Source organism: Pseudophryne corroboree, unplaced genomic scaffold (assembly GCF_028390025.1).
Source record: "Pseudophryne corroboree isolate aPseCor3 unplaced genomic scaffold, aPseCor3.hap2 scaffold_251, whole genome shotgun sequence".
Lineage (NCBI taxonomy): Eukaryota > Metazoa > Chordata > Amphibia > Anura > Myobatrachidae > Pseudophryne > Pseudophryne corroboree.
Genome location: NW_026969167.1, coordinates 266,190 through 284,182, shown reverse-complemented (window position 1 = coordinate 284,182; position 17,993 = coordinate 266,190). Strand labels below are relative to the sequence as shown.

Genomic DNA, 17,993 nt, shown 5'->3' with positions numbered 1-17,993 from the left:
CGGCTCTCGTATAATTCAGATCTCTTTGTCTCAGGTCTCTCTCCAGCCTAGTTTGCTGTCTGTTTCCACTTCTCTTTTCTTGAGCCGCTGCCTTCTATGCCCTTGTGCACTCTCCAGACTTCTCCTGTCTGCTTACTTTGTGCCTTCCAACGCACAATGCAAACTACAGGTAGTGCTGCAGGGCCCACACCCTTTTACTTGCCTTACAGAGCAGCTCTGGAGCTGTTACAGTGCCCAGCTGCAGCAAGAAATCAGCTTGAATGCTTCAGGGGCTGGGGCATAGCCAACATGAGCCCCACACCGACGGAGGGTGGAGGTGTTTAATGCAAACTAGGGGTCAGCCAAGCGCCGCAAAAGGCCGCCATGCCCTGCATGCCCCTTTTCTCTTTTCATATGCAGACGAGGGTTGAAGCCAACTTTGACCCACTGCTTGGATGACATCACCATATGCAAATCCATCTGCGGCAGGCCTTCCCCCAGGAATGCTTGCACTAGTTGTTGCATTTGGTTTGTTGTTTGGGGGTGCTTCAGTATTAGGCAGCCTTCTGCCCTCCCATGTTCATCTGAAAATATGTGTTCTCCCTGCAGTTGTTGTCCCCAGATGAGAGTTCCCTTGTGCTGCCTCAGTTGAATCTCCTTTACTTGACAGAGATGTGCCTGAGCAGCGGCCCTCCCCAGCCCTATCCCAAATCATACTTATTTTGCATAGGAGATACCATGGTCATGAAGATTGTTCTCCCAGGGTTAGGTTCATTCATTGCGTTCTGGGTATGCTGACCTCTGTGATTTCCCCAAATGTGGGAAACTCAACTGCATTATTTGTGGTAGTGGGGGACTGTGTTTGTGCTTTCCTCTGGTCAGCTCTGGTAAAAGTCAGATTTCTTTGTCTCAGATCTTCCTCTAGCCTTGTTCTTCTTTCAAGAGTTCCCTTGTGCTGCCTCAGTTGGATCTCCTTCACTTGACAGGGGGGTGCCCGAGCAGCGACCCTCCCCAGCTCTAGCCCAACTCCTACTTACCTGCCAGGTGAGATACTATGATCATGAAGTTGCTTCTCCCAGGGCAAGGCTCACCCATTGCACTCTGGGTGTGCTGCCCCTGCGATTTCCCCAAATATGGGAAACTTGATTGCATAATTTGTGTTTCCCCTAGTCGGCTCTCATATAATTCAGATCTCTTTGTCTCAGGTCTCTCTCCAGCCTAGTTTGCTGTCTGTTTCCACTTCTTTTTTCTTGAGCCCCTCCCTTCTATACCCTTGTGCACTATCCTGACTTCTCCTCCTGTCTGCTTACTTTGTGCCTTCCGATGCACAATGCAAACTACAGGTAGTGCTGCAGGGCCCACACCCTTTTACTTGCCTTACAGAGCAGCTCTGGAGCTGTTACAGTGCCAAGCTGCTGCAAGAAATCAGCTTGAATGCTTCAGGGGCTGGGGCATGGCCAACATGAGCCCCACACCGAAGTAGGGTGGGGGTGTTTAATGCGAACTAAGGGTCATCCAAGCGCCGCAAAAGGCCGCCATGCCCTGCATACCCCTTTTCTCTTTTCATATGCAGATGAGGGTTCCAGCCAACTTTGGCCCACTGCTTGGATGACATCACTGTATGCAAATCCGTCTTCTGCAGACCTTCCCCCAGGAATGCTTGTACTAGTTGTTGCATTTGGTTTGTTGTTTGGGGGTGCTTCAGTATTAGGCAGCCTTCTGCCCTCCCATGTTCATCTGAAAATATGTGTTCTCCCGGCAGTTGTTGTCCCCAGATGAGAGTTCCCTTGTGCTGCCTCAGTTGAATCTCCTTTACTTGACAGAGATGTGCCTGAGCAGCGGCCCTCCCCAGCCCTATCCCAAATCATACTTATTTTGCATAGGAGATACCATGGTCATAAAGATTGTTCTCCCAGGGTTAGGTTCATTCATTGCATTCTGGGTATGCTGACCCCTGTGATTTCCCCAAATGTGGGAAACTCAACTGCATTATTTGTGGTAGTGGGGGACTGTGTTTGTGTTTTCCTCTGGTCAGCTCTGGTAAAAGTCAGATTTCTTTGTCTCAGATCTTCCTCTAGCCTTGTTCTTCTTTCGAGAGTTCCATTGTGCTGCCTCAGTTTGATCTCCTTCACTTGACAGGGGGGTACCCGAGCAGCGACCCTCCCCAGCTCTAGCCCAACTCCTACATAACTGCCAGGTGAGATACTATGATCATGAAGGTGCTTCTCCCAGGGCAAGGCTCACCCATTGCACTCTGGGTGTGCTGCTCCTGCGATTTCCCCAAATGTGGGAAACTTGACTGCATAATTTGTGTTTCCCCTGGTCGGCTCTTGTATAATTCAGATCTCTTTGTCTCAGGTCTCTCTCCAGCCTAGTTTGCTGTCTGTTTCCACTTCTCTTTTCTTGAGCCGCTGCCTTCTATGCCCTTGTGCACTCTCCTGACTTCTCCTGTCTGCTTACTTTGTGCCTTCCAACGCACAATGCAAACTACAGGTAGTGCTGCAGGGCCCACACCCTTTTACTTGCCTTTCAGAGCAGCTCTGGAGCTGTTACAGTGCCCAGCTGCTGCAAGAAATCAGCTTGAATGCTTCAGGGGCTGGGGCATAGCCAACATGAGCCCCACACCGACGGAGGGTGGAGGTGTTTAATGCGAACTAAGGGTCATCCAAGCGCCGCAAAAGGCCGCCATGCCCTGCATACCCCTTTTCTCTTTTCATATGCAGATGAGGGTTCCAGCCAACTTTGGCCCACTGCTTGGATGACATCACCGTATGCAAATACGTCTTCTGCAGACCTTCCCCCAGGAATGCTTGTACTAGTTGTTGCATTTGGTTTGTTGTTTGGGGTGCTTCAGTATTAGGCAGCCTTCTGCTCTCCCATGTTCATCTGAAAATATGTGTTCTCCCTGCAGTTGTTGTCCCCAGATGAGAGTTCTCTTGTGCTGCCTCAGTTGAATCTCCTTTACTTGACAGAGATGTGCCTGAGCAGCGGCCCTCCCCAGCCCTATCCCAAATCATACTTATTTTGCATAGGAGATACCATGGTCATGAAGATTGTTCTTCCAGGGTGAGGTTCATTCATTGCATTCTGGGTATGCTGACCCCTGTGATTTCCCCAAATGTGGGAAACTCGACTGCATTATTTGTGGTAGTGGGGGACTGTGTTTGTGCTTTCCTCTGGTCAGCTCTGGTAAAAGTCAGATTTCTTTGTCTCAGATCTTCCTCTAGCCTTGTTCTTTTTTTGAGAGTTTCCTTGTGCTGCCTCAGTTGGATTTCCTTCACTTGACAGGGGGGTGCCCGAGCAGCGACCCTCCCCAGCTCTAGCCCAACTCCTACTTACCTGCCAGGTGAGATACTATGATCAGGAAGGTGCTTCTCCCAGGGCAAGGCTCACCCATTGCACTCTGGGTGTGCTGCTCCTACGATTTCCCCAAATGTGGGACACTTGACTACATAATTTGTGTTTCCTCTGGTCGGCTACTCGTATAATTCAGATCTCTTTGTCTCAGGTCTCTCTCCAGCCTAGTTTGCTGTCTGTTTCCACTTCTCTTTTCTTGAGCCCCTGCCCTTGCCCTTGTGCACTCTCCTGACTTCTCCTGTCTGCTTACTTTGTGCCTTCCAACGCACAATGCAAACTACAGGTAGTGCTGCAGGGCCAACACCCTTTTACTTGCCTTACAGAGCAGCTCTGGAGCTGTTACAGTGCCCAGCTGCTGCAAGAAATCAGCTTGAATGCTTCAGGGGCTGGGGCATAGCCAACATGAGCCCCACACCGACGGAGGGTGGAGGTGTTTAATGCGAACTAAGGGTCATCCAAGCGCCGCAAAAGGCCGCCATGCCCTGCATACCCCTTTTCTCTTTTCATATGCAGATGAGGGTTCCAGCCAACTTTGGCCCACTGCTTGGATGACATCACCGTATGCAAATCCGTCTTCTGCAGACCTTTTCCCAGGAATGCTTGTACTAGTTGTTGCATTTGGTTTGTTGTTTGGGGGTGCTTCAGTATTAGGCAGCCTTCTGCTCTCCCATGTTCATCTGAAAATATGTGTTCTCCCTGCAGTTGTTGTCCCCAGATGAGAGTTCCCTTGTGCTGCCTCAGTTGAATCTCCTTTACTTGACAGAGATGTGCCTGAGCAGCGGCCCTCCCCAGCCCTATCCCAAATCATACTTATTTTGCATAGGAGATACCATTGTCATGAAGATTGTTCTCCCAGGGTGAGGTTCATTCATTGCATTCTGGGTATGCTGACCCCTGTCATTTCCCCAAATGTGGGAAACTCGACTGCATTATTTGTGGTAGTGGGGGACTGTGTTTGTGCTTTCCTCTGGTCAGCTCTGGTAAAAGTCAGATTTCTTTGTCTCAGATCTTCCTCTAGCCTTGTTCTTTTTTCGAGAGTTTCCTTGTGCTGCCTCAGTTGGATCTCCTTCACTTGACAGGGGGGTGCCCGAACAGCGACCCTCCCCAGCTCTAGCCCAACTCCTACTTACCTGCCAGGTGAGATACTATGATCAGGAAGGTGCTTCTCCCAGGGCAAGGCTCACCCAATGCACTCTGGGTGTGCTGCTCCTACGATTTCCCCAAATGTGGGACACTTGATTACATAATTTGTGTTTCCTCTGGTCGGCTCTCGTATAATTCAGATCTCTTTGTCTCAGGTCTCTCTCCAGCCTAGTTTGCTGTCTGTTTCCACTTCTCTTTTCTTGAGCCGCTCCCTTCTATGCCCTTGTGCACTATCCTGACTTCTCCCGTCTGCTTACTTTGTGCCTTCCAACGCACAATGCAAACTACAGGTAGTGCTGCAGGGCCCACACCCTTTTACTTGCTTTACAGAGCAGCTCTGGAGCTGTTACAGTGCCCAGCTGCTGCAAGAAATCAGCTTGAATGCTTCAGGGGCTGGGGCATAGCCAACATGAGCCCCACACCGAAGGAAGGTGGAGGTGTTTAATGCAAACTAGGGGTCATCCAAGCGCCGCAAAAGGCCGCCATGCCCTGCACACCCCTTTTTTATTTTCATATGCAGACGAGGGTTGAAGCCAACTTTGACCCACTGCTTGGATGACATCACCATATGCAAATCCATCTGCTGCAGGCCTTCCCCCAGGAATGCTTGCACTAGTAGTTGCATTTGGTTTGTTGTTTGGGGGTGCTTCAGTGTTAGGCAGCCTTCTGCCCTCCCATGTTCATCTGAAAATATGTGTTCTCCCTGCAGTTGTTGTCCCCAGATGAGAGTTCCCTTGTGTTGCCTCAGTTGAATCTCCTTTACTTGACAGAGATGTGCCTGAGCAGCGGCCCTCCCCAGCCCTATCCCAAATCATACTTATTTTGCATAGGAGATACCATGGTCATGAAGATTGTTCTCCCAGGGTGAGGTTCATTCATTGCACTCTGGGTATGCTGACCCCTGTGATTTCCCCAAATGTGGGAAACTCGACTGCATTATTTGTGGTAGTGGGGGACTGCGTTTGTGCTTTCCTCTGGTCAGCTGTGGTAAAAGTCAGATTTCTTTGTCTCAGATCTTCCTCTAGCCTTGTTCTTTTTTCGAGAGTTCCCTTGTGCTGCCTCAGTTGGATCTCCTTCACTTGACAGGGGGTGCCCGAGCAGCAATCCTCCACAGCTCTAGCCCAACTCCTACTTACCTGCCAGGTGAGATACTATGATGTTCACTGTTAGGGCAATCATGATGTGGAATTCCCTGCCAGGGAAGGTGGTAATGGCGGACTCTGTAATTGGATTTAAAAAAGGAATGGATACATTTCTGAATGAAAAAGCTATCCAAGGTTATAATACTTAAAATATCAACATGGTTAATCCGGGGGTAACATGAGTTATAGTAGCTAACTAGTCATAAAACATTATTCAGCAAGTATGTAGAATCATCACAACTTAAAACAGGTTGAACACGATGGGCAATTTGCCTCTATTCAACCTCAAAAAATATGTTACTATATGTTACTATATTACTATGTTACTGTAGTATACAGAACACCACAATGTAATGAGCAGTGATAGTGAGCACTGATGAGGATACTAGAACTGACACTGAGCAGCAAGATGCAGCACTGGACTATTAGTAATGTACTGTAGTATGCTGAGCACCACAATGCAGCACAAGACAATGAGCAGTGATACTGAGCACTGATGAGGATACTACTGAGAACTGACACTGAGCAGGAGAGACACACTACTAGTATTACTGAGCAGCAATAAGTAACCACTGATACTGAGCACTGATATTGAGATTTCCACTGAGAGAACATAGCCACGTCCTCTCCGCTCTCTCTTCAATGCACGAGTAAAAATGGCGGCAACGCGCAGCTCTTTATATGGAATCCGAATCTCGAGAGAATCCGACAGCGGGATGATGACATTTTCCCTTGTTCAGGTTTTCCGAGTCAGGCGGGAACAACCGAGCCTGCCTCGGACCAGTGTAAACCACGTGGAGTTCGTCGGGAATTCGGTTCTCGGAGAACCGAACCCGCTCCTCTCTACCTTATACCCATCAATTTTTTTATTTTCAATCTAAGCCCCTGCAGTTTTCTGTAAGCATCTGCTTCGCTATGATGATCAACAAGTCACAAGGGCAAACACTCAGGGCTTGAGGCGTAGATCTTAGGACCAGCTGCTACAAGCATGGCAGAGGTGTCACTATCACTGGTGACACCCAGAGAGGTGGCGAAGGAGATTGTAATGCAGTGCGCGCAGATAAGCAGCGCAATGGTAAAAAGGAGGCATGGTTTCATAGGTAGGGGCGTGGCCTGGTGGCCTGAATCTACATTTTGTTGCTCCGGGTGTCCCGGGGGTTGGGGGCTGCACCCGGGGACTAGTGTGTGTGCGGTGCTGGCTCCTGCACAGTGACAGGGCATGGCCACCCATCATGACACCTCCATTCTTGACCATGCTGTAATTGCAGTCGCACTGCAGTTCAGCGTGATCATAAAAAATGGTGTAGCCTCCTGCTGGTGCAGACTGTATGTGCGCGCAGGAAGCCGCCACCATTTTTGTGATCACAGCGGCTGAATGTGATGTCATACAGCCGCTGTGACCACGCCCCCTGTGTCTCCTCCGTTGCAGACCCCATTTTGAAGCCTTGCCCCCGCACCGCTCCATCCCTGACTTGGAAATGGAGTGTTGCTGACCCCCCTCTCCCCCCCCCCCGCCCCGATTGACAGGCAGAGGCGATCGCATTCTCTGCGGGGTGCCGCAGAAAATGCAGGCACATGCGTATGCTGTTAGCAATTTTTGCAGTTGGATCGCTTATTGTGATTGCATTCCAACCTGAATCAGGCCCTATTACCTATCACAATGCGCTGCGGGCAGTACAAAATTGGGTTAATATAGGAGTAAAACTCCCAGACCTGTGCTCCTTAACTGTACCTGGTGGCTAGTGGAGCGGCTGCCCAGTAATCAGTGTCCACGCCAGTGCGCACACGGTCCACCCCCTACGGCCACGCTCCCCTTCATCAGCGGCCTCGTGATCCGGAAGGGCGGTGTGTGTGTGACTGACCTTAGGAAGAAACTGGAGCCTCCGCTGCAGTGACCCAGCAACCAGGGCACGGGAGTATACAGCGCCGCTGGGAGTGATGAAGCTGCAGTAAAGATGTCTATTAGACCTAGCCTGCTGCAGCCCTTGTAGATTCTCATAAAACAAGTTCTTCTTTTCTTGTCAAAATTAATAGCTAAGAATAGGCTGCCTGAGGCAGGCCCCTGTTAAGTGGCCTGCTACTGAAGGCACCAACTACAAACTGAGCTCCCTGTTCATGGAAGCGGGGTTATAGAGGAGGATGCGCTGAGCATCTTGGGAACAGTCAAAAGCTTTGAGCCGGTTGGTGCCTCAGATCAAGATCCTACTCTACACCCCAATGTGAATCCTTGTGGAGTCCAGTGTACCCCACAGAAGAAATTAATGTGTCACACCCATTGGCAGCAACCTTAGAATAGCTGCTGACGGGCACAATTGAGAAAGGAAGGGGGGGGGGGGGACATTTGAATCCAGCACATAGATGCAATTCAAATATGTAATTTGTACCTTCCTATTTTAAAATATAATGGATGAACCTCACCCTGTGAGAACAATCTTCATGATCAAGAGATCTCATATGCAAAATAAGTATGAGTTGGGATAGGGCTGGGGAGGGTGGCTGCTCGGGCAGCCCCTCCCCCGTCAAGTTAAGGAGATTCAACTGAGGACGCACAAGGGAACTCTCGTCTGGGGACAACAACTGCAGGGAGACCACATCTGTTCAGATGAACATGGGAGGGTGGAAGGCTGCCTAATATTGAAGCACCATCAAATATCAAACCATATGCAACAACTAGTACAAGCATTCCTGGGGGAAGGTCTGCAGAAGACGGATTTGCATACGGTGATGTCATCCAAGATGTGGGCCAAAGTTGGCTGGAACCCTCATCTGCATATGAAAAGAGAAAAGGGGCATGCAGGGCATGGCGGCCTTTTGCGGTGCTTGGATGACCCCTAGTTCGCATTAAACACCCCCACCCTCCTTTGGTGTGGGGCTCATGTTGGCCATGCCCCATCCCCTGAAGCATTCAAGCTGATTTCTTGCAGCAGCTGGGCACTGTAACAGCTCCAGAGCTGTTCTGTAAGGCAAGTAAAAGGGTGTGGGCCCTGCAGCACCACCTGTAGTTCGCATTGTGCGTTGGAAGGCACAAAGTAAGCAGAGGGAGGAGAAGTCAGGATAGTGCGCAAGGGCATCCTTTTCTCTTAGTCCGTAGAGGATGCTGGGGTCACATTAAGAACCATGGGGTATAGACGGGATCCGCAAGAGACATGGGCACTTTAAGACTTTCAAAGGGTGTGAACTGGCTCCTCCCTCTATGCCCCTCCTCCAGACTCCAGTTATAGGAACTGTGCCCAGGGAGACGGACATTTCGAGGAAAGGATTTATTGTTAAACTAAGGTGAGCATCTTACCAGCTCACACCTTAAGCATGCCGCAGAACGTGGCATTCAACAGAACACAAGCCAACGGCATGAACAATTGCAGCAAAAAGCTGACCAGAACCATAACATAACATGTGTATAACCACAAGTAATAACTGCAGACACAGTATGGACTGGGACGGGTGCCCAGCATCCTCTACGGACTAAGAGAAAAGGATTTACCGGTAGGTATTAAAATCCTATTTTCTCATACGACCTAGAGGATGCTGGGGTCACATTAAGAACCATGGGGTTATACCAAAGCTCTTGAACGGGTGGGAGAGTGCGTACGACTCTGCAGCACCGAATGACCCAACTTGAGGTTATCATCAGCCAAGGTATCAAACTTGTAAAACTTAGCAAAAGTGTTTACTAAATAGCTGCTCGGCAAAGTTGCAATGCCGAGACTCCCCGACCAGCTGCCCAGGATGAACCCACCTTTCTAGTAGAATGGGTCTTCACCTAATTCAGTAACGGCAATCCTGCCATGGAATGAGCATGCTGAATCTTACCACAGATCCAGCGCATAATGGTCTACATGGAAGCAGGACACCCAATCCTGTTGGGAGCATACAGGACAAACAGAGCCTCTGTTTTCCTAATCTGAACCGTTCTGGTGACATAAATTTTCAAAGTTCTGACCACAGCCAGAGACTTTGACTCAACGAAGGTGTCAGTGGCCAAAGGCACCATGTGGAAAGATGAACCACCTTCGGCAGAAATTGTTGACGTGTCCTCAATTCTGCTCTATCTTCATGAAAGATCAAATAAAGGCTCTTGTGATACTGCATGGTTTGTACTGTTTTCCATGTGCTCCCAGATCTTTCAAGCAAGTAGCATGGTCAAGAAAGTTCTGTTTGAAAAGAAACAACATTTACTGTCATTGTTATAGAATTTGGGAGAAAAAACAAGAAGAAATCTGCACTGTTGACGCACTGGACAGAATGAATGAATCATAAAATATAACCTTTATTAAGTATGTATTAAAATTGGATAAATATTAATATTATTATCCCAAACTGCAGTGAAACATAAAGGTTAAAATCACAGAACTAACATACATGTGCATAAGAAGAATAAAGAGATGTGAAAAAAAGGTTTAAAAAGCGTGTCCGTGTGTGATTATTTTTGAAGGCACAACCCTGGCGGGGTTGTTTATATAGATATATATGTTGCTAATAATCACTTTCTAGCGTAATGTTATTAAATAGCTGTTAGTATCTATGTCGTCAGGTACCACTGGGTCGTATCCTATATACTCCCTTCACTCAATAGGGGTTACCTCCCGGGAAGCCATCCCCATTGGCGAATTTGTGGGGGTGATTGAGTATAACCGGTAAGCTAACCTCCAATTTGTGGGGTGCTTAGGTAGATGGGGATCACTTATTTCTCTGTGTCCCCTAAGACTATATTCCTAAATTCAATACCACAGGGGGATAGCTTTCTATATCGGATAAGGAATCACTTGATAGGGAAATCTCTATGCATCATGGAAAGATCATATTTATTAATATCCAAACTAAAAAAATGATGAATAGCTTTAATTTAGCTGTTTAGATATAGTTAATTGGCGAGATATACCAACAGGTGCGGTTGCCTTAAGGAATATGGCAATTCCAATATAAATAGCAGCCCTCCTTCATATAATCAGCCAGATCTTATTAAATCTGGTCCAGATATAGCCGTTCAGATATACTTAATTGACAACATATATCAATCGGTGGGGTTGCCTTAAGGAATATAGCAATTCCAATTCTCATATAAATAGCAACCTTCCTTCATATATTCAGCCAGATCTTATTTAATCTGATCTAGGCGTAGGCAATAATGCTTTCCTTAGAGGTATAGCCACCTCAATTCTTATTAGGAAGCAAAGTGTCTGTCATAATGGTTTATCCAATTCATCTAAGAAATAATATATTCCATGTGTCAGAGATTCATTACTCTCTATTTACACTGTTAAAGAGTTAATTCTTATTATGTTACAGTGTAATGAAATTATCATATAGGGAGATGTGGCAATTCCATGTGCTATATATATAATAACCCTTAGTGGTCCAGATTCCACAATGAGGAATTTTCTTATAAACCGCTGAAACACACAGCTGTTTGACTGACTTCCAAATATATCTATCTCACTTTGTAACAGTCTTATGATAGAGAAACTGTTACATATTCGGTCACTTAGTTATCTAAAGGTAAACAGACTCAGTGTGAGGGTAATATAATATATCAAATGCGCTGTCAATAATCGTGGTAACTGGTGTAATAATGTGGTATATTGAGTATGCTAGTAAGGCATATAACTGCTCTCCAGCCTTTAAGTGTTACCAATCAATTTGTTACACTGTAAAGGATTTATGGTGTCCTGTTAGGACATGCAGCTGCTAGGCTGACTCAAAGATTTATCCATTTGTAACAATTATGTAACAGTTATATACATGTTACTGGTATTACATAGAAATAGTATGACACAGGCCAGCAGTCCCATGTGTCTAGATTCCACAATAGGAGATTTTCTTTGTCTTATAAACTGCTGGAACACACAGCTGCTAGACTGACTTCAAATATATATATTACTTTGTAACAGTCTTATAGTAAAGAGACTGTTACACACTGTCATTTAGTTATCTCAAGGTTAGCAGATTCTGTGTGAGGATAGTGTTCTGTTAGAACATGCAGCTGCTAGGCTGACTCATAGAAAATGTATCCATTTGTAACAAATGACACATACAGCATTAAATTAATATCTATAGCAGCCCATGTGACATCTCTACTCTTATCATAATTGTCTGGTTATTGCCAATCTGGACAGCAGGAGTGATATATATTCACTAGTCCCAATATCCCATCATATAAATATACCCACACTGATATACTTTCTTATCAAGAGTTATTAGTAGCTATCTGTATGCACTTTAGACATTGTATCTGCTAAGTGACATCATATCTAGTGTATTCCTTTCTTATAGCTCAGCTTCTATTCCCTATTAGTGGAGACTAACAGCTAACATCATAATCATATATTTTTGTTTTATAACATTTCACATGAGTCAAATACACGCGGACACGCCGTGCCCTACACGTGTGTTTCACTGCATCTATGGCAACTTACATTAAAGCTAACAAGAAAGCACACTCGTTCTGTCTTTAAACTGATAAAAGAAACCCCAATAATATGGGGCATGCAAAAATTGAGATAAAACTCAGTTTTGCTCCTCTCCACGGAAATCTTTAATAAAAGGCGAAATATTTGTTAGTTCTGAAGAGAAACCAGAGCATGACCAAGATTCCACCTGTCGCCTGAGTGCCATGCCAGCAGTTCTCATTGAGCTCAAAGTGAGCACCCAATTTGAAAGAAAGATAGCAGATTTCTCACCAGGCTTCCCCTAGCTATAAACATGGTTTGTACTCTTTTCCATGTGTTCCCAGATCTTTCAAGCAATTAGTATAGTCAAGAAAGTTCTGTTTGAAAAGAAACAAACATTTACTGTCATTTCTATGCAAATGAGCTTACATTAAAGCACACTCGTTCTATCTTTAAACAGATAAAATAAAACCCCAATAAGATGGGGAATGCAAAATTTGAGATAAAACTCAGTTTTGCTCCTCTCCACGGAAATCTTTAGTAAAAGGCGAAAGATTTGTTCGTTCTGAAGAGAAACCAGAGCATGACCAAGATTCCACCTGTCGCCTGAGTGCCATGCCAGCAGTCCTCATTCAGCTCAAAGTGAGCACCCAATTTGAAAGAAAGAAAGCAGATTTCTCACCAGGCTTCCCCTTGCTATAAGCATGGTTTGTACTCTTTTCCATGTGCTCCCAGATCTTTCAAGCAAGTAGCATGGTCAAGAAGGTTCTGTTTGAAAAGAAACAGACATTTACTGTCATTGTTATACAAATAAACTTACATTAAAGCCAACAAGAAAGCACACTCATTCTGTCCTTAAACTGATAAAAGAAACCCCAATAATATGGGGCATGCAAAAATTGAGATAAAACTCAGTTTTGCTCCTCTCCACGGAAATCTTTAATAAATGGCGAAAGATTTGTTCATTCTGAAGAGAAACCAGAGCATGACCAAGATTCCACCTGTCGCCTGAGTGCCATGCCAGCAGTCCTCATTCAGATCAAAGTGAGCGCCCAATTTGAAAGAAAGCAGATTTCTCACCTGGCTTCTCCTTGCTATAAGCATGGTTTGTACTGTATTCCATGTGCTCCCAGATCTTTCAAGCAAGTAGCATGGTCAAGAAAGTTCTGTTTGAAAAGAAACAAACATTTACTGTAATTTCTATGCAAATGAGCTTTCATTAAAGCACACTCATTCTATCTTTAAACCGATAAAAGAAAATCCAAAAAGATGGGGCATGCAAAAATTGAGGTAAAACTCAGTTTTGCTCCTCTCCACAGAAATCTTTAGTAAAAGGCGAAAGATTTGTTCGTTCTGAAGAGAAGCCAGAGCATGACCAAGATTTTCATCTGAAAATATGTGTTCTCCCTGCAGTTGTTGTCCCCAGATGAGAGTTCCCTTGTGCTGCCTCAGTTGAATCTCCTTTACTTGACAGAGATGTGCCTGAGCAGCGGCCCTCCCCAGCCCTATCCCAAATCATACTTATTTTGCATAGGAGATACCATGGTCATGAAGATTGTTCTCCCAGGGTGAGGTTCATTCATTGCATTCTGGGTATGCTGACCCCTGTGATTTCCCCAATGTGGGAAACTCGACTGCATTATTTGTGGTAGTGGGGGACTGTGTTTGTGCTTTCCTCTGGTCAGCTCTGGTAAAAGTCAGATTTCTTTGTCTCAGATCTTCCTCTAGCCTTGTTCTTCTTTCGAGAGTTCCCTTGTGCTGCCTCAGTTGGATCTCCTTCACTTGACAGGGGGTGCCCGAGCAGCAATCCTCCACAGCTCTAGCCCAACTCCTACTTACCTGCCAGGTGAGATACTATGATCTTTACTGTTAGGGCAATCAGGATGTGGAATTCCCTGCCAGGGAAGGTGGTAATGGCGGACTCTGTAATTGGATTTAAAAAAGGAATGGATACATTTCTGAATGAAAAAGCTATCTAAGGTTATAATACTTAAAATATCAACATGGTTAATCCGGGGGTAACATGAGTTATAGTAGCTAACTAGTCATAAAACATTATTCAGCAAGTATGTAGAATCATCACAACTTAAAACAGGTTGAACACGATGGGCAATTTGCCTCTATTCAACCTCAAAAACTATGTTACTATATGTTACTATATTACTATGTTACTGTAGTATACAGAAAACCAAAATGCAATGAACAGTGATAGTGAGCACTGATGAGGATACTAGAACTGACACTGAGCAGCAAGATGCAGCACTGGACTATTAGTAATGTACTGTAGTATGCTGAGCACCACAATGCAGCACAAGACAATGAGCAGTGATACTGAGCACTGATGAGGATACTACTGAGAACTGACACTGAGCAGGAGAGACACACTACTAGTATTACTGAGCAGCAATAAGTAACCACTGATACTGAGCACTGATATTGAGATTTCCACTGAGAGAACATAGCCACGTCCATTCCGCTCTCTCTTCAATGCACGAGTAAAAATGGCGGCAACGCGCAGCTCTTTATATGGAATCCGAATCTCGCGAGAATCCGACAGCGGGATGATGACATTTTCCCTTGTTCAGGTTTTGCGAGTCAGGCGGGAACAACCGAGCCTGCCTCGGACCAGTGTAAACAACGTGGAGTTCGTGGGGAATTCGGTTCTCGGAGAACCGAACCCGCTCCTCTCTACCTTATACCAATCAATTTTTTTATTTTCAATCTAAGCCCCTGCAGTTTTCTGTAAGCATCTGCTTCGCTATGATGATCAACAAGTCACAAGGGCAAACACTCAGGGCTTGAGGCGTAGATCTTAGGACCAGCTGCTACAAGCATGGCAGAGGTGTCACTATCACTGGTGACACCCAGAGAGGTGGCGAGGGAGATTGTAATGCAGTGCGCGCAGATAAGCAGCGCAATGGTAAAAAGGAGGCATGGTTTCATAGGTAGGGGCGTGGCCTGGTGGCCTGAATCTACATTTTGTTGCTCCGGGTGTCCCGGGGGTTGGGGGCTGCACCCGGGGACTAGTGTGTGAGCGGTGCTGGCTCCTGCACAGTGAAAGGGCATGGCCACCCAGCATGACGCCTCCCTTCTTGACCATGCTGTAATTGCAGTCGCACTGCAGTTCAGCGTGATCATAAAAAATGGTGTAGCCTCCTGCTGGTGCAGACTGTATGTGCGCGCAGGAAGCCGCCACCATTTTTGTGATCACAGCGGCTGAATGTGATGTCATACAGCCGCTGTGACCACGCCCCCTGTGTCTACTCCGTTGCAGACCCCATTTTGAAGCCTTGCCCCCGCACCGCTCCATCCCTGACTTGGAAATGGAGTGTTGCTGACCCACCTATCCCCCCCCCGCCCCGATTGACAGGCAGAGGCGATCGCATTCTCTGCGGGGTGCCGCAGAAAATGCAGGCACATGCGTATGCTCTTAGCAATTTTTGCAGTTGGATCGCTTATTGTGATTGCAATCCAACCTGAATCAGGCCCTATTACCTATCACAATGCGCTGCGGGCAGTACAAAATTGGGTTAATATAGGAGAAAAACCCCCAGACCTGTGCTCCTTAACTGTACCTGGTGGCTAGTGGAGCGGCTGCCCAGTAATCAGTGTCCACGCCAGTGCGCACACGGTCCACCCCCTACGGCCACGCTCCCCTTCATCAGCGGCCTCGTGATCCGGAAGGGTGGTGTGTGTGTGACTGACCTTAGGATGAAACCGGACCCTCCGCTGCAGTGACCCAGCAACCAGGGCACGGGAGTATACAGCGCCGCTGGGAGTGATGAAGCTGCAGTAAAGATGTCTATTAGACCTAGCCTGCTGCAGCCCTTGTAGATTCTCATAAAACAAGTTCTTCTTTTCTTGTCAAAATTTATAGCTAAGAATAGGCTGCCTGAGGCAGGCCCCTGTTAAGTGGCCTGCTACTGAAGGCACCAACTACAAACTGAGCTCCCTGTTCATGGAAGCGGGGTTATAGAGGAGAATGCACTGAGCATCTTGGGAACAGTCAAAAGCTTTGAGCCGGTTGGTGCCTCAGATCAAGATCCTACTCTACACCCCAATGTGAATCCTTGTGGAGTCCAGTGTACCCCACAGAAGAAATTAATGTGTCACACCCATTGGCAGCAACCTTAGAATAGCTGCTGACGGGCACAATTGAGAAAGGAAGGGGGGGGGGTACATTTGAATCCAGCACATAAATGCAATTCAAATATGTAATTTGTACCTTCCTATTTTAAAATATAATGGATGAACCTCACCCTGTGAGAACAATCTTCATGATCAAGAGATCTCATATGCAAAATAAGTATGAGTTGGGATAGGGCTGGGGAGGGTGGCTGCTCGGGCAGCCCCTCCCCCGTCAAGTTAAGGAGATTCAACTGAGGAAGCACAAGGGAACTCTCGTCTGGGGACAACAACTGCAGGGAGACCACATCTTTTCAGATGAACATGGGAGGGCGGAAGGCTGCCTAATACTGAAGCACCATCAAATATCAAACCATATGCAACATCTAGTACAAGCCTTCCTGGGGGAAGGTCTGCAGCAGACGGATTTGCATACAGTGATGTTATTCAAGCAGTGGGCCAAAGTTGGCTGGAACCCTCATCTGCATATGAAAAGAGAAAAGGGGCGTGCAGGGCATGGCGGCCTTTTGCAGTGCTTGGATGACCCCTAGTTCTCATTAAACACCCCCACCCTCCTTTGGTGTGGGGCTCATGTTGGCCATGCCCCATCCCCTGAAGCATTCAAGCTGATTTCTTGCAGCAGCTGGGCACTGTAACAGCTCCAGAGCTGTTCTGTAAGGCAAGTAAAAGGGTGTGGGCCCTGCAGCACCACCTGTAGTTTGCATTGTGCGTTGGAAGGCACAAAGTAAGCAGACGGGAGGAGAAGTCAGGATAGTGCGCAAGGGCATCCTTTTCTCTTAGTCCGTAGAGGATGCTGGGGTCACATTAAGAACCATGGGGTATAGACGGGATCCGCAAGAGACATGGGCACTTTAAGACTATCAAAGGGTGTGAACTGGCTCCTCCCTCTATGCCCCTCCTCCAGACTCCAGTTATAGGAACTGTGCCCATGGAGACGGACATTTCGAGGAAAGGATTTATTGTTAAACTAAGGTGAGCATCTTACCAGCTCACACCTTAAGCATGCCGCAGAACGTGGCATTCAACAGAACACAAGCCAACGGCATGAATAATTGCAGCAAAAAGCTGACCAGAACCATAACACAACATGTGTATAACCACAAGTAATAACTGCAGACACAGTATGGACTGGGACGGGTGCCCAGCATCCTCTACAGACTAAGAGAAAAGGATTTACCGGTAGGTATTAAAATCCTATTTTCTCATACGACCTAGAGGATGCTGGGGTCACATTAAGAACCATGGGGTTATACCAAAGCTCTTGAACGGGTGGAAGAGTGCGTACGACTCTGCAGCACCGAATGACCCAACTTGAAGTTATCATCGGCCAAGGTATCAAACTTGTAAAACTTAGCAAAAGTGTTTACTAAATAGCTGCTCGGCAAAGTTGCAATGCCGAGACTCCCCGACCAGCTGCCCAGGATGAACCCACCTTTCTAGTAGAATGGGTCTTCACCTAATTCAGTAACGGCAATCCTGCCATGGAATGAGCATGCTGAATCTTACCACAGATCCAGCGCATAATGGTCTACATGGAAGCAGGACACCCAATCCTGTTGGGAGCATACAGGACAAACAGAGCCTCTGTTTTCCTAATCTGAACCGTTCTGGTGACATAAATTTTCAAAGTTCTGACCACAGCCAGAGACTTTGACTCAACGAAGGTGTCAGTGGCCAAAGGCACCATGTGGAAAGATGAACCACCTTCGGCAGAAATTGTTGACGTGTCCTCAATTCTGCTCTATCTTCATGAAAGATCAAATAAAGGCTCTTGTGATACTGCATGGTTTGTACTGTTTTCCATGTGCTCCCAGATCTTTCAAGCAAGTAGCATGGTCAA

General features: G+C 46.7%; 13 non-coding genes and 1 pseudogene across 13 annotated transcripts; 10 read left to right on the top strand and 4 right to left on the bottom strand.

Annotated features, from left to right (window-relative positions):
* The first annotated feature begins 692 nt into the window (after window positions 1-692).
* On the top strand, window positions 693-856 carry LOC135011745 (U1 spliceosomal RNA). Its single transcript, XR_010210791.1, has one exon. It is a non-coding gene; the product is annotated as a U1 spliceosomal RNA (small nuclear RNA).
* A 152-nt stretch (window positions 857-1,008) lies between these two features.
* On the top strand, window positions 1,009-1,143 carry LOC135011985 (U1 spliceosomal RNA; annotated as a pseudogene).
* A 702-nt stretch (window positions 1,144-1,845) lies between these two features.
* Window positions 1,846-2,009, top strand: LOC135011734 (U1 spliceosomal RNA). Its single transcript, XR_010210780.1, has one exon. It is a non-coding gene; the product is annotated as a U1 spliceosomal RNA (small nuclear RNA).
* A 152-nt stretch (window positions 2,010-2,161) lies between these two features.
* LOC135011969 (U1 spliceosomal RNA) lies at window positions 2,162-2,324 on the top strand. Its single transcript, XR_010211000.1, has one exon. It is a non-coding gene; the product is annotated as a U1 spliceosomal RNA (small nuclear RNA).
* A 670-nt stretch (window positions 2,325-2,994) lies between these two features.
* LOC135011701 (U1 spliceosomal RNA) lies at window positions 2,995-3,158 on the top strand. Its single transcript, XR_010210748.1, has one exon. It is a non-coding gene; the product is annotated as a U1 spliceosomal RNA (small nuclear RNA).
* Window positions 3,159-3,310: 152 nt separating this feature from the next.
* On the top strand, window positions 3,311-3,474 carry LOC135011948 (U1 spliceosomal RNA). Its single transcript, XR_010210980.1, has one exon. It is a non-coding gene; the product is annotated as a U1 spliceosomal RNA (small nuclear RNA).
* Window positions 3,475-4,142: 668 nt separating this feature from the next.
* LOC135011771 (U1 spliceosomal RNA) lies at window positions 4,143-4,306 on the top strand. The gene has a single exon (XR_010210817.1). It is a non-coding gene; the product is annotated as a U1 spliceosomal RNA (small nuclear RNA).
* Window positions 4,307-4,458: 152 nt separating this feature from the next.
* On the top strand, window positions 4,459-4,621 carry LOC135012003 (U1 spliceosomal RNA). Its single transcript, XR_010211020.1, has one exon. It is a non-coding gene; the product is annotated as a U1 spliceosomal RNA (small nuclear RNA).
* A 671-nt stretch (window positions 4,622-5,292) lies between these two features.
* Window positions 5,293-5,456, top strand: LOC135012026 (U1 spliceosomal RNA). Its single transcript, XR_010211039.1, has one exon. It is a non-coding gene; the product is annotated as a U1 spliceosomal RNA (small nuclear RNA).
* Window positions 5,457-12,085: 6,629 nt separating this feature from the next.
* Window positions 12,086-12,201, bottom strand: LOC135012071 (U5 spliceosomal RNA). Its single transcript, XR_010211084.1, has one exon. It is a non-coding gene; the product is annotated as a U5 spliceosomal RNA (small nuclear RNA).
* A 275-nt stretch (window positions 12,202-12,476) lies between these two features.
* Window positions 12,477-12,592, bottom strand: LOC135012042 (U5 spliceosomal RNA). The gene has a single exon (XR_010211055.1). It is a non-coding gene; the product is annotated as a U5 spliceosomal RNA (small nuclear RNA).
* Window positions 12,593-12,878: 286 nt separating this feature from the next.
* On the bottom strand, window positions 12,879-12,994 carry LOC135012069 (U5 spliceosomal RNA). Its single transcript, XR_010211082.1, has one exon. It is a non-coding gene; the product is annotated as a U5 spliceosomal RNA (small nuclear RNA).
* A 270-nt stretch (window positions 12,995-13,264) lies between these two features.
* On the bottom strand, window positions 13,265-13,380 carry LOC135012068 (U5 spliceosomal RNA). Its single transcript, XR_010211081.1, has one exon. It is a non-coding gene; the product is annotated as a U5 spliceosomal RNA (small nuclear RNA).
* A 144-nt stretch (window positions 13,381-13,524) lies between these two features.
* Window positions 13,525-13,687, top strand: LOC135012090 (U1 spliceosomal RNA). Its single transcript, XR_010211103.1, has one exon. It is a non-coding gene; the product is annotated as a U1 spliceosomal RNA (small nuclear RNA).
* The last annotated feature ends 4,306 nt before the right edge of the window (window positions 13,688-17,993 follow it).